A 13,201-nucleotide genomic window follows, 5' to 3' on the forward strand; every position below is an offset into this window, starting at 1 on the left:
CAGCAATACGTGAACCGTGAACTTCCTGATGTTCAAGCTGGTTTTAGAACAGGCAGAGGAACCAGAGATCAAATTGCCAACATCCACTGGATCATGGAAAAAGAAAGAGAGTTCCAGAAAAACATCTATTTCTGCTTTATTGACTATGCCAAAGCCTTTGACTGTGTGGATCACAATAAACTGTGGGAAATTCTGAAAGAGATGGGAATATACCAGACCACCTGATCTGCCTCTTGAGAAATCTGTATCCAGGTCAGGAAGCAACAGTTAGAACCGAACGTGGAGCAACAGACTGGTTCCAAATAGGAAAAGGAGTATGTCAAGGCTGTATATTGTCACCCTGCTTATTTAACTTACATGCAGAGTACATCATGAGAAACACTGGACTGGAATAAGCACAAGCTGGAATCAAGATTGCCAGGAGAAATATCAATAACCTCAGATATGCAGATGACACCACCCTTATGGCAGAAAGTGAAGAGGAACTCAAAAGCCTCTTGATGAAAGTGAAAGTGGAGAGTAAAAAAGTTGGCTTAAAGCTCAGCATTCAGAAAACGAAGATCATGGCATCTGGTCCCATCACTTCATGGCAAATAGATGGGGAAACAGTGGAAACTGTGTCAGACTTTATTTTTTTGGGCTCCAAAATCACTACAGATGGTGACTGCAGCCATGAAATTAAAAGACGCTTACTCCTTGGAAAGAAAGTTGTGACCAACCTAGATAACATATTGAAAAGCAGAGACATTCCTTTGCCAACAAAGGTCCATCTAGTCAAGGCTATGTTTTTTCCAGTGGTCATGTATGTATGTGAGTGTTGGACTGTGAAGAAAGCTGAGTGCTGAGGAATTGATGCTTTTGAACTGTGGTGTTGGAGAAGACTCTTGAGAATCCCTTGGCCTGCAAGGAGATCCAACCAGTCCATTCTGAAGGAGATCAGTCCTGGGTGTTCTTTGGAAGGAATGATTTTAAAGCTGAAACTCCAGTACTTTGGCCACCTCATGCGAAGAGTTAACTCATTGGAAAAGACTCTGATGCTGGGAGGGATTGGGGGCAGGAGGAGAAGGGGACGACAGAGGATGAGATGGCTGGATGGCATCACTGACTCGATGGACATGAGTCTCAGTGAACTCCTGGAGTTGGTGATGGACAGGGAGGCCTGGCGTGCTGCAGTTCATGGGGTCGCAAAGAGTCGGACATGACTGAGCGACTGAACTGAATTGAACTAAAGACATCGCCAGGCCTGATCGCAGAACAAAGGACTGAGCAGAGCTAGCCAGCTGTGGACGGGCCCATCCCCCTCTGGAGACAGACAGGTGAGGGCAGCCAGAGCCAGGAGGGGGCAATCACACTCCAGAGGCATTATCTACCAAACTGCAAGCAGGCTTCGTTGCTAACCAAGACTTCTTGGGATTCTAGATGGTCAACATCTGCCTGAGAAGGTGTGCCAGTTGTACACCCAGAAAATCGTGTGGCAGGGACAGGGGAGGTGATAGGTTACAGCAACCGCGCTCGCCAATCACCTGGTCACCTGCGCTGCTCAGACCTGGGAAGGGCACAAAACGCAGGCCCAACTGAGTCTGAGCCTCTGAGGAGTACCCGGGTACCTGAACCTGAGCGCTTAGACCTGGGAATTGCATACAATGCAGGCCCGGCCTCAGACAGTTCCCGGCAGAGGAACCTAGAGCCTAAGCAGCGTAGACAGGGAAAGCACACACGCCTTCAATGGGGGCAAACCCAGTGTGGCTGAGGCACTGCGAGCACACGCGAGTGTTATTTGTTTGCAGCATCCCTCCCTTCCCACAGCACGAGTGAACAGTGAGCCCAAAAAACTGTCCACCACCGCCCCCTTGTGTCAGGGCGGAAATTGGACACTGAAGAGACCAGCAGTGGCACCCCACTCCAGTACTTTTGCCTGGAAAATCCCATGGATGGAGGAGCCTGATAGGCTGCAGTCTATGGGGTCGTTTCAAGTCAGATACGACTGAGCAACTTCACGTTCACGCATTGGAGAAAGAAATGGCAACCCACTCCACTGTTCTTGCCTGGAGAATCCCGGGGATGGGGGAGCCTCGTGGGCTGCCATCTATGGGGTCGCACAGAGTCGGACACGACTGAAGTGACTTAGTAGCAGCAGCAGAGACCAGCAAACAGCAGAAGCTGAAACAGAGGGAACCACCTTGGAAGTGATAGGTGCAATAGATTAAAACCCTGTAGTTAGTACCAACTACATAGGAAGGGGCCTATAAATCTTGATAAGTATAAGCCAGATCAAGGAACTATCTGAAAATGAACTGACCCCACACTGTCCACAACAACACCAGAGAAAGTCCTAGATATATTTTTGCTATTATCATTCATTATTCTTTTTTTAAGTCCTCTATTACTCCTTTAATTTTCATTTTTATAACCTACTATTACTTTGCAAAAAAAAGGACCCTACATTTTTAAGCAAACTTCATATATATATATATATTTTATAATTTTTGTGACTTTGTTTTTTTTTTCTTAAATGTTGTATTTTTGAAAATCTAACCTCTACTCTATATTTTTAATCTTTGCTTTTTGGTATTTGTTATCAATTTTGTACCTTTAAGAACCCAATCTTCAGAACCCATTTTTACTTGGGAATGAGATTACTGGCTTGACTGCTCTCTCCCCTTTGGACTCTCCTTTTTCCCTACCAGGTAGCCTCTATCTCCTCCCTCACCCTTCTCTTCTCTACCCAACTCTGTGAATCTCTTTGTGTGTTCCGGACTGTGGAGAACACTTAGGGAACTGATTACTGGCTGGATCTGTCTCTCTTCTTTTGATTCCCCCCCTTTATCCTCCTGGCCACCTCTGTCTCCTTCCTCCCTCTTCTCTTCTCTGTATAACTCCGTGAACATCTCTGAGTGGTCCAGACTGTGGAGTGCATGTAAGGAAGTGATCACTGGCTAGCTTGCTTTCTCCTCTTTTGATTCCCCCTCATCTCATCCTGGTCACCTCTATCTCCCTCCTCCCTCTTCTCTTCTCCATGTAACTCTGTGAACCTCTCTGGGTGTCCCTCTCTGTGGAGAAACTTTTCATCTTTAACCTAGATGTTTTATTAATGGTGCTGTACAGAAATCTTCAGACTACTGTAAAAATAAGACTGAAAACCAGAGGCAGGAGGCTTAAGTCCAAATCCTGAGAACACCAGAGAACTCCTGACTCCAGGGAACATTAATTGATAGGAGCTCATCAAATGCCTCCATATCTACACTGAAACCAAGCACCACTCAAGGGCCAACAAGTTCCAGAGCAAGACTTACCATGAAAATTCTCCAGCAACACAGTAACATAGCCCTGAGCTTCAATATACAGGCTGCCCAAAGTCACTCCAAACACACTGACGTCCCATATCTCATTACTGGACACTTCATTGCACTCCAGAGAGAAGAAATCCAGCTCCACCCACCAGAACGACACAAGCTTCCCTAACCAGGAAACTTTGACAAACCACCCGTCCAACCCCACCCACAGCGAGGAAACTCCACAACTCCACAAACGGTCAGAATATGGAAAGACCACCCCGAACATAGCAATATAAACAAGATGAACAGGTAGAGGAATACCCAGAATGTAAAGGAACAGGATAAATGCCCACCAAACGAAACAGAAGAGGAAGAGATAAGGAATCTACCTGATAAAGAATTCTGGATAATGATAGTGAAAATGATTCAAAATCTTGAAAATAAAATGGAGTTACGGATAAATATCCTGGAGACAAGGATTGGAAGATGCAAGAAAGGTTTAACAAGGACCTAGAAGAAATAAAAAAGAGTCAATATATAATGCATAATTCAATAAATGAGATCAAAAACACTTTGGAGGGAACCAACAGCAGAATAACGGAGGCAGAAGATAGGATAAGTGAGGTAGAAGATAGAATGGTAGAAATAAATGAATCAAAGAGGAAAAAAGAAAAACAAATTAAAAGAATTGAGGACAATCTCAGAGACCTCTGGGATAATGTTAAACGCTCCAACATTCAAATCATAGGAGTCCCAGAAGAAGAAGATGGAAAGATCGTGAGAAAATAGTTGAGGTAATAGTTGAAAACTTCCCTAAAATGGGGAAGGAAATAATCACCCAAGTCCAAGAAACCCAGAGAGTTCCAAATAGAATAAACCCAAGGCAAAATACCCCAGATCAATTAATCAAATTAACAAAGATCAAACACAAGCAACAAATATTAAAAGCAGCAAGGGAAAAACAACAAATAACAACATGCAAGGGGATTCCCATAAGGATAACAGCTGATCTTTTAATAGAAACTCTACAGGCCAGGAGGGAATGGCAGGACATATTTAAAGTGATGAAAGAAAATAACCTACAGCCCAGATTACTGTACCCAGCAAGGATCTCATTCAAATTTGAAGGAGATATCAAAAGCTTTACAGACAAGCAGAAGGTGAGAGAAATCAGCACCACCAAAACAGCTCTCCACAAATGCTAAAGGAGATTCTCTAGACAGGAAACACAGAAAGGGTGTATAAACTCAACCCCCAAGCAATAAAGTAAATGGTAACAGGATCATACTTATCAATAATTACCTTAAATGTAAATGGGTTGAATGCCCCAACCAAAAGACAAAGACTGGCTGAATGAATACAAAAACAAGACCCCTATATATGTTGTCTACAAGAGACCCACCTTGAAACAAGGGGCACATACAGACTGAAAGTGAAGGGCTGGAAACAGATATTTCATTCAAATAGAAACCAAAGGAAAGCAGGAGTAGCAATACTTATATCAGATAAAATAGACTTTAAAACAAAGGCTGTGTAAAGAGACAAAGAAGGACACTACTTAATGATCAAAGGATCAATCCAACAAGAAGATATAACAATCATAAATATATATGCACCCAACATAGGAGCACTACAATATGTAAGACAAATGCTAACAAGTATGAAAGGGGTAATTAACAATGATGCAATAATAGTGGAAGACTTTAATACCCCACTCACACCTATGGATAGATCAACTAAACAGAAAATTAACAAAGAAACACAAACTTTAAATAATACAATAGACCAGTTAGACCTAATTGATATCTCTAGGACATTTCACCCCAAAACAATAAATTTCAGCTTTTTCTCAAGTGCACACGGAACCTTCTCCAGGATAGATCACATACTAGGCCATAAATCTAGCCTTGGTAAATTCAAAAAAATTGAAATCATTCCAAGCATCTTTTCTGACCACAATGAAGATTAGATCTCAATTACAGGAGAAAAACTATTAAAAATTCCAACATATGGAGGCTGAACAACACGCTGCTGAATAACCAACAAACCACAGAAGAAATCAAAAAGGCAATCAAAATATGCATAGAAACGAATGAAAATGAAAACACAACAACCCAAAAGCTGTGGGACACGGTAAAAGCAGTGCTAAGGGGAAGGTTCATAGCAATACAGGCATACCTCAAGAAACAAGAAAAAAGTCAAATAAATAACCTAACCCTACACCTAAAGCAACTAGAAAAGGAAGAAATGAAGAACTCACGGGTTAGTAGAAGGAAAAAAATCTTAAAAATTAAGGCAGAAATAAATGCAAAAGAAACAAAAGAGACCATAGCAAAAATCAACAAAACCAAAAGCTGGTTCTTTGAGAGGATAAATAAAATTGACAAACCATTATCCAGACTCATCAAGAAACAAAGGGAGAAAAATCAAATCAATAAAATTAGAAATGAAAATGTAGAAATCACAACAGAGAACACAGACTTACAAAGGATCATAAGAGACTACTATCAGCAATTATATGCCAATAAAATGGACAACTTGGAAGAAATGGACAAAATCTTAAAAGTACAACTTTCCAAAACTGAACCAGGAAGAAATAGAAAATCTTAACAGACCCATCACAAGCACAGAAATTGAAACTGTTTTCAGAAATCTTCCAGCAAACAAAAGCCCAGGTCCAGACGGCTTCACAGCTGAATTCTACCAAAAATTTAGAGAAGAGCTAACACCTACCCTACTTAAACTCTTCCAGAAAATTGCAGAGGAAGGTAAACTTCCAAACTCATTCTATGAGGCCACCATCACCCTAATACCAAAACCTGACAAAGATGCCACAAAAAAAGAAAACTACAGGCCAATATCACTGATGAACATAGATGCAAAAATCCTTAACAAAATTCTAGCAATCAGAATCCAACAACACATCAAAAAGATCATACATCATTACAAAGTGGGCTTTATCCCAGGGATCAAGGATTCTTCAATATCCGCAAATCAATCAATGTAATACACCACATTAACAAATTGAAAAACAAAAACCATATGATTATCTCAATAGATGTAGAGAAAGCCTTTGACAAAATTCAACATCCATTTATGATAAAAAAAAAAAAAAAAAAAAAAAACCTCCAGAAAGCAGGAATAGAAAGAACATACCTCAAGATAATAAAAGCTATATATGACAAACCCATAGCAAACATTATTCTCAATGGTGAAAAATTGAAAGCATTTCCCCTAAAGTCAGGAACAGGACAAGGGTGCCCACTCTCACCATTACTATTCAACATAGTTTTGGAAGTTTTGGCCACAGCAATCAGAGCAGAAAAAGAAATAAATGGAATCCAAATTGGAAAAGAAGAAGTAAAACTCTCACTGTTTGCAGATGACATGATCCTCTACATAGAAAACCCTAAAGACCCCATCAGAAAATTACTAGAACTAACCAATGAGTATAGTAAAGTTGCAGGATATAAAATCAACACACAGAAATACCTTGCATTCCTATACACTAATAATGAGAAAATAGAAAGAGAAATTAAAGAAACAATTCCATTCACCATTGCAACGAAAGGAATAAAATACTTAGGAATATATCTACCTAAGGAAACAATGCTTTTGAACTATGGTGTTGGAGAAGACTCTTGAGAGTCCCTTGGACTGCAAGGACATCCAACCAGTCCATTCTGAAGGAGATCAGCCCTGGTATTTCTTTGGAAGAAATGATGTTAAAGCTGAAACTCCAGTACTTTGGCCACTTCATGCGAAGAGTTGACTCATTGGAAAAGACTCTGATGCTGGGAGGGATTGGGGGCAGGAGAAGGGAACGACAGAGGATGAGATGGCTGGATGGCATCACTGACTCGATGGACGTGAGTCTGAGTGAACTCCCGGAGTTGGTGATGGACAGGGAGGCCTGGTGTGCTGCGATTTTTGGGGTCACGAAGAGTCGGACACAACTGAGCAACTAAACTGAACTGAACTGAAGGAAACAAAAGACCTATATATAGAAAACTATAAAACACTGGTGAAAGAAATCAAAAAGGACACTAATAGATGGAGAAATATACTGTGTTCATGGATCAGAAGAGTCAATATAGTGAAAATGAGTACACTGCCCAAAACAATCTATAGATTCAATGCAATCCCTATCAAGCTACCAACAGTATTTTTCAGAGAGCTAGAACAAATAATCTCACAATTTGTATGGAAATACAAAAAAATCTTGAGTAGCCAAAGCAATCTTGAGAAAGAAGAATGGAACTGGAGGAATCAACCTGCCTGACTTCAGGCTCTACTACAAAGCCACAGTCATCAAGACAGTATGGTACTGGCACAAAGACAGAAATATAGATCAATGGAACAAAACAGAAAGCCCAGAGTTAAATCCACACACCTATGGACACCTTATCTTTGACAAAGGAGGCAAGAATATACAATGGAGAAAAGACAATCTCTTTAACAAGTAGTGCTGGGAAAACTGGTCAACTACTTGTAAAAGAATGAAACTAGAACACTCTAACACCATACACAAAAATAAACTCAAAATGGATTAAAGATCTAAACATGAGACCAGAAACTATAAAACTCCTAGAGGAGAACATAGGCAAAACACTATCTGACATAAATCACAGCAGGATCCTCTATGACCGCCCCCCCCAGAATATTGGAAATAAAAGCAAAAATAAACAAATGGGACCTAATTAAAATTAAAAGCTTCCACACAACAAAGGAAATAATAAGCAAGGTGAAGAGACAGCCTTCAGAATGTTAGAAAATAATAGCAAATGAAGCAACTGACAAAGAATTAATCTCAAAAATATACAAGCAACTCCTACAGCTCAATTCCAGAAAAACAAATGACCCAATCAAAAAATGGGCCAAAGAATTAAATAGACATTTCTCCAAAGAAGACATACAGATGGCTAACAAACATGAAAATATGCTCAACAGCACTCATTATCAGAGAAATGCAAATCAAAACCACAATGAGGTACCATTTCACGCCAGTCAGAATGGCTGTGATCCAAAAGTCTGGAGAGGGTGTGGAGAAAAGGGACCACTCTTACATTGTTGGTGGGAATGCAAACTAGTATAGCCACTATGGAGAACAGTGTGGAGATTCCTTAAAAAACTGGAAATAGAACTGCCTTATGACTCAGCAATCCCACTGCTGGGCATACACACCAAGGAAACCAGAATTGAAAGAGACACGTGTTCCCTAATGTTCATCACAGTACTGTTTATAATAGCCAGGACATGGAAGCAACCTAGATGTCCATCAGCAGACGAATGGATAAGAAAGCAGTGGTACGTATACACAATGGAGTATTACTCAGCCATTAAAAAGAATGCATTTAAATCAGTTCTAATGAAGTGGATGAAACTAGAGCCTATTATACAGAGTGAAGTAAGCCATAAAAAAAAAAAAAAAAAAAAACACCAATACAGTATACTAATGCATATATATGAAATTTAGAAAGATGGTAACTATAACCCTGTATGCGAGACAGCAAAAGAGACACAGATGTATAGAACAGTCTTTTGGACTCTGGGAGAGGACAAGGGTGGGATGATTTGGTAGAATGGCATTGAAATATATATATTATCATATGTGAAATGAATTGCCAGTCCAGGTTCAATGCATGATACAGGATGCTTGGGGCTGGTGCACTGGGATGATCCAGAGGGATGGTATGGAGAGAGAGGTGGGAGGGGGGTTCAGGATGGGGAACACGTGTATACTCATGGCAGATTTATGTCGATGTATGGCAAAATCAATACAATATTGTAAAGTAAAAAAAATAAAAATTAAAAAATTTTGATAGACAGGAGTATCTGCTTAAGGAGTTTTTTTGTTATTGGTGATGGTAGTGCTATTTATTTCTTCTTCTACTCCTTCTTCAATACTATAAGTCTTGATCTTTAATTAAATTTTTCATAGGAAGCATTATTAATACTTTGCTGAAATTAAATTCCATGGTTTGTAAACTTTTTTTGGAATTCCAGTGGATAATTGCTATTTTCCCTGATTTTAAGAGCCTCTTGATGAAAGTGAAGGAGGACACTGAAAAAACTGGCTTAAAACTCAACATTCAGAATACTAAGATCATGGCATCCAGTCCTATCACTTCATGGCAAATGGATGGGGAAACAGTGGAAACAGTGAGATACTTTATTTTTTTGGGCTCCAAAGTCACTGAAGATGGTGACTGCAGCCATGAAATTAAAAGACCCTTGCTCCTTGCAAGAAAAGCTATGATAAACCTAGACAGCATATTAAAAAGCAGAGATATTACTTTGCTGACAACGGTCCATCTAGTCAAAGCTTTGGTTTTTCCTGTAGTCATGTATGGATGTGAAAGTTGGGCTATAAAGAAAGCTAAGCACTGAAGAATTGATGCTTTTGATCTGTGGTGTTGGAGAAGACTCTTGAGAGTCCATTGGACTGCAAGTAGATCCAACCAGTCCATCCTAAAGGAAATCAGTCCTGAATATTCTTTGGAAGGACTGATGCTGAAGCTGAAACTCCAATATTTTGGCCTCCTAATGCAAAGAGCTGACTCATTTGAAAAGACGCTGATGCTGGGAAAGATTGAAGGTGAGAGGAGAAGGGGATGATAGAGGCTGAGATTGTTGGATGGCATCACTGCCTTGATGGACATAAGTTTGAGTAAGCTCTGGGAGTTGGTGATGGACAGGGAAGCCTGGCGTGCTGCAGTCCATGGGATCGCAAAGAGTTCATATGATTGAGTGACTGAACTGATTTTTAATTTATACATAATTATCACTTTTCATTGTATTTCTTATCTTTCTGATAGTTATTATCCTTTTGCTTGAGCTCTGTGCCCCTTCTAATCCATCCTCAACATGCATATTGTCCTTCCCTTAGAGTAAAGGTCACCATTTAGGATGTAGGAAATTCTATGATTCCTGAACTTACAAAATTTAGTACAACTTTTATTAAATATTGACTCCATACAATGAGTCAGATATGGGATAAGACTAAAGATCCTACAATGGAATTTCTCATGAAGCTTATAATGTATGAAACAGAATATATGCTTACATATGTAATTACATATAATGTAATAAAAGAAATAATTTTGAGGAAACTGAAGTTGCAAGTGACCATAATTTGGGGATGCCTATGCCTAATTAAGTTTGAAAAAAGTGGAATCAGAAATCCTTCCTGAAGAATGTGACATCTAAGTTAGGGTATAATAATTTAAAAGTTACAATAAGATTTTGAGGTTTAATCTGATGGACGGCAGTATCATTCAATAAGAAAAAGAATAGAAAAGACTAATTTTTCTGTGTGATAGATGCATTCAATTTGGGACATGTTATGTGTTAGATTCCTATGTATTTCTTAGTTGCAGGTGTTCAGTGAGTCATATTACTCTGAGCCTTGAATAGGGTCAACGCAATATAGAGGGTTATGGAAAGGATGGAGGAGAATCCAAGACAATATTTAGAATAAAGAGAGAGAAGGGTGGAGATTCAATCAGTCCCTGAGAAACACCTCAGAACAGCAGAGGAGGTGGAGTCAGAAGGATGAAGGAATGAAGAAAGAAAAGAAAACAGGAGGAAAAGAGGAGACAGAAGGACAAAAGAAGGAAAGCAAAGAAAAGAAGAAAAACTGAAAATGACCAAGCAATTTGTCTAAATAAGAGCGTATAGCCTCACAGAAGCCAAGCAAAAAATGTTTCAACATAGGAGTGGTCAACAGCTATCTGTGAGCTCAGGACCAGGAAAAGTATCCTTAAGATTTACTGAAAAGGGGATCATTTGAACTCCCACCAGCGAAGTTTCTGAAGAATATTTGGAGCAGAATTTAAAGACTGTAGCATTTGGAGAATGGAAAGGATGAGGAGAAGCAGGAGGCAGTAACAATTGGATACAGTTTTTAAAAGGAAATTCTTTTTTTTTTTTTCATTAGACTCCCTTCCAAGAACCTTATACACCTTATGTTTTTTTCTGGACTAGATTATTTTATTAAACCATAAAACAAACAGCTCTTTAATGCCTGTCCCCACCTTCCCAGATTATCACTTTTTCTCTGCGTGGAGTTGTATCATTTTCTCTCCAGTGAAACCATCTCTAGTTTCCCAAATAGAATTGGTTGTCCCTAATTCTTTTTGTCATGCCTCAGCCAAACAAGTTTGAAATACTAAGGGCTATGAAGACATACTATAGTGGTAAAGTGGGGAGATTTTCCGAGTTAACTTGAATTAAATTTGCTATGTTTAATTTACTTGATCATTAACAATGGACAAATTAATTTATTTGTCTGTAGCCTCTCAACTGTTCATCACTAATAAATTTCAAGTTTCATAGTGGGTTATAAAAGAAATAAATTTTAAGATGCTAGGAGTGTTTAATACAATATATATTCACACTTAATGCCAATTCCCTCCAATATAGTTTTCTTAGCACTCTAGATGAAACTTCTTGGAATTTTTTTTAAAGTAGTTTTTAAGTAGTTTCATCATAACAGCTTAACATTAGCATGAGTTGGACAAGGCAGCAAAGGAATTGACAACACCAGACAGCCTTATTAGTTTAAAAAAAGCAAGAAGTCTAAGAGATGAAATTCAGAGATTTGAGCAAATCAACAACATTCAAAGAAGCAAGTATTTCATCATCAATTTTAGGTAGATGGTATAGGATAATATGCATTTTAACTAGCTGATGCTCACCTATGTGGGTGGAGTATACAAACAGAGAATGCAGGCTGACAATACTTGGAAATCTGGAATTGGATATTTTAGATCTGAGAGCAATGTCCATGAAAAGTACCAGCCAATGCTCCTGAATGTCTTAAAGGCAGAAAATTAGTTTCTAGTAGAGATAACAACAAGGCTTATACTGGCCTGAGGTTTCTAGGCATACTCCCTGTACCGCTCTTCCTGTTCGTGACATCAATTGTCTTGTTGTTCAAACTGTGCACACTGTTTGCTGAATTCATTGACAAGGCACAATCTAAGAGACTGGAAGAAAACTCAAAGATCCATAGGAACTGCAGGTGCATTTATTCTCTCCTAGCTAGTGCAGCAGCCTTAGCAGCAGACACGCTATATTCTCTCCTCTCATGGCTGACCCAGGAGATACAGCCATGATGCAGCAGGAATTCAATCACTTTTCTGATGGAGCGCATGTATGGGTACAGCACTAAATGACCTGTGATGAAGCAAGTACCTCGTGAAGTGCATGCACAGTGCTATAAGTGATCTCAGATGTTACATAATTATTATTTACAAAATGTGGGGTGAGAGAGAGAAGTCCCTGGAGTGAGAGAGCCTGACCATACCTTCTTGGCTAATTTATTCTTTCCCTACACTACCCTACTTTAGTGTCCACTAGGCCATATTGTAATGGCTTAATTGAGTTTTTATTTACAGTGTGTGCATGGTAAGTTGCTTCAGTTGTATCTGACGCTTTGTGACCCTATGTATGGACTATAGCCTGCCAGACTCCTCTGTCTGCGGAATTCTCCAGGCAAAAATACTGAAGTGGGTTTCCATATTGGATCTTCCCAACCCAGGGATTGAATCCTTGTCTCTTATGTCTCCTGCATTGGCAGGTGGGTTCTTTACCACTAGCACCATCTGGGACTTTATTTATAGTGTGTGAATCTGAGTGAACTCCGGGAGTTGGTGATGGACAGGGAGGCCTGGCGTGCTGTGATTCATGGGGTTGCGAAGAGTCGAACACGACTGAGCGACTAAACTGAACTGAACTGACATATCATTTATCTGTGTATCTAACCCCCAGCATATCTGTTTCAGAGTAGGAAACTGATTTTTATGTGTTGAATGGATAAGTGAAGGAACACTTGGAAAGAACCACCAAGGAACTGGCTTAGTTCTAACCCTGGGTACAGTGGGTAGGAGGAAATGAAATCCTCCAGAAAGTGAGACATCACT

The sequence above is a fragment of the Bos taurus genome, chromosome 17 (genome assembly GCF_002263795.3).
Source record: "Bos taurus isolate L1 Dominette 01449 registration number 42190680 breed Hereford chromosome 17, ARS-UCD2.0, whole genome shotgun sequence".
Classification (NCBI taxonomy): domain Eukaryota; kingdom Metazoa; phylum Chordata; class Mammalia; order Artiodactyla; family Bovidae; genus Bos; species Bos taurus.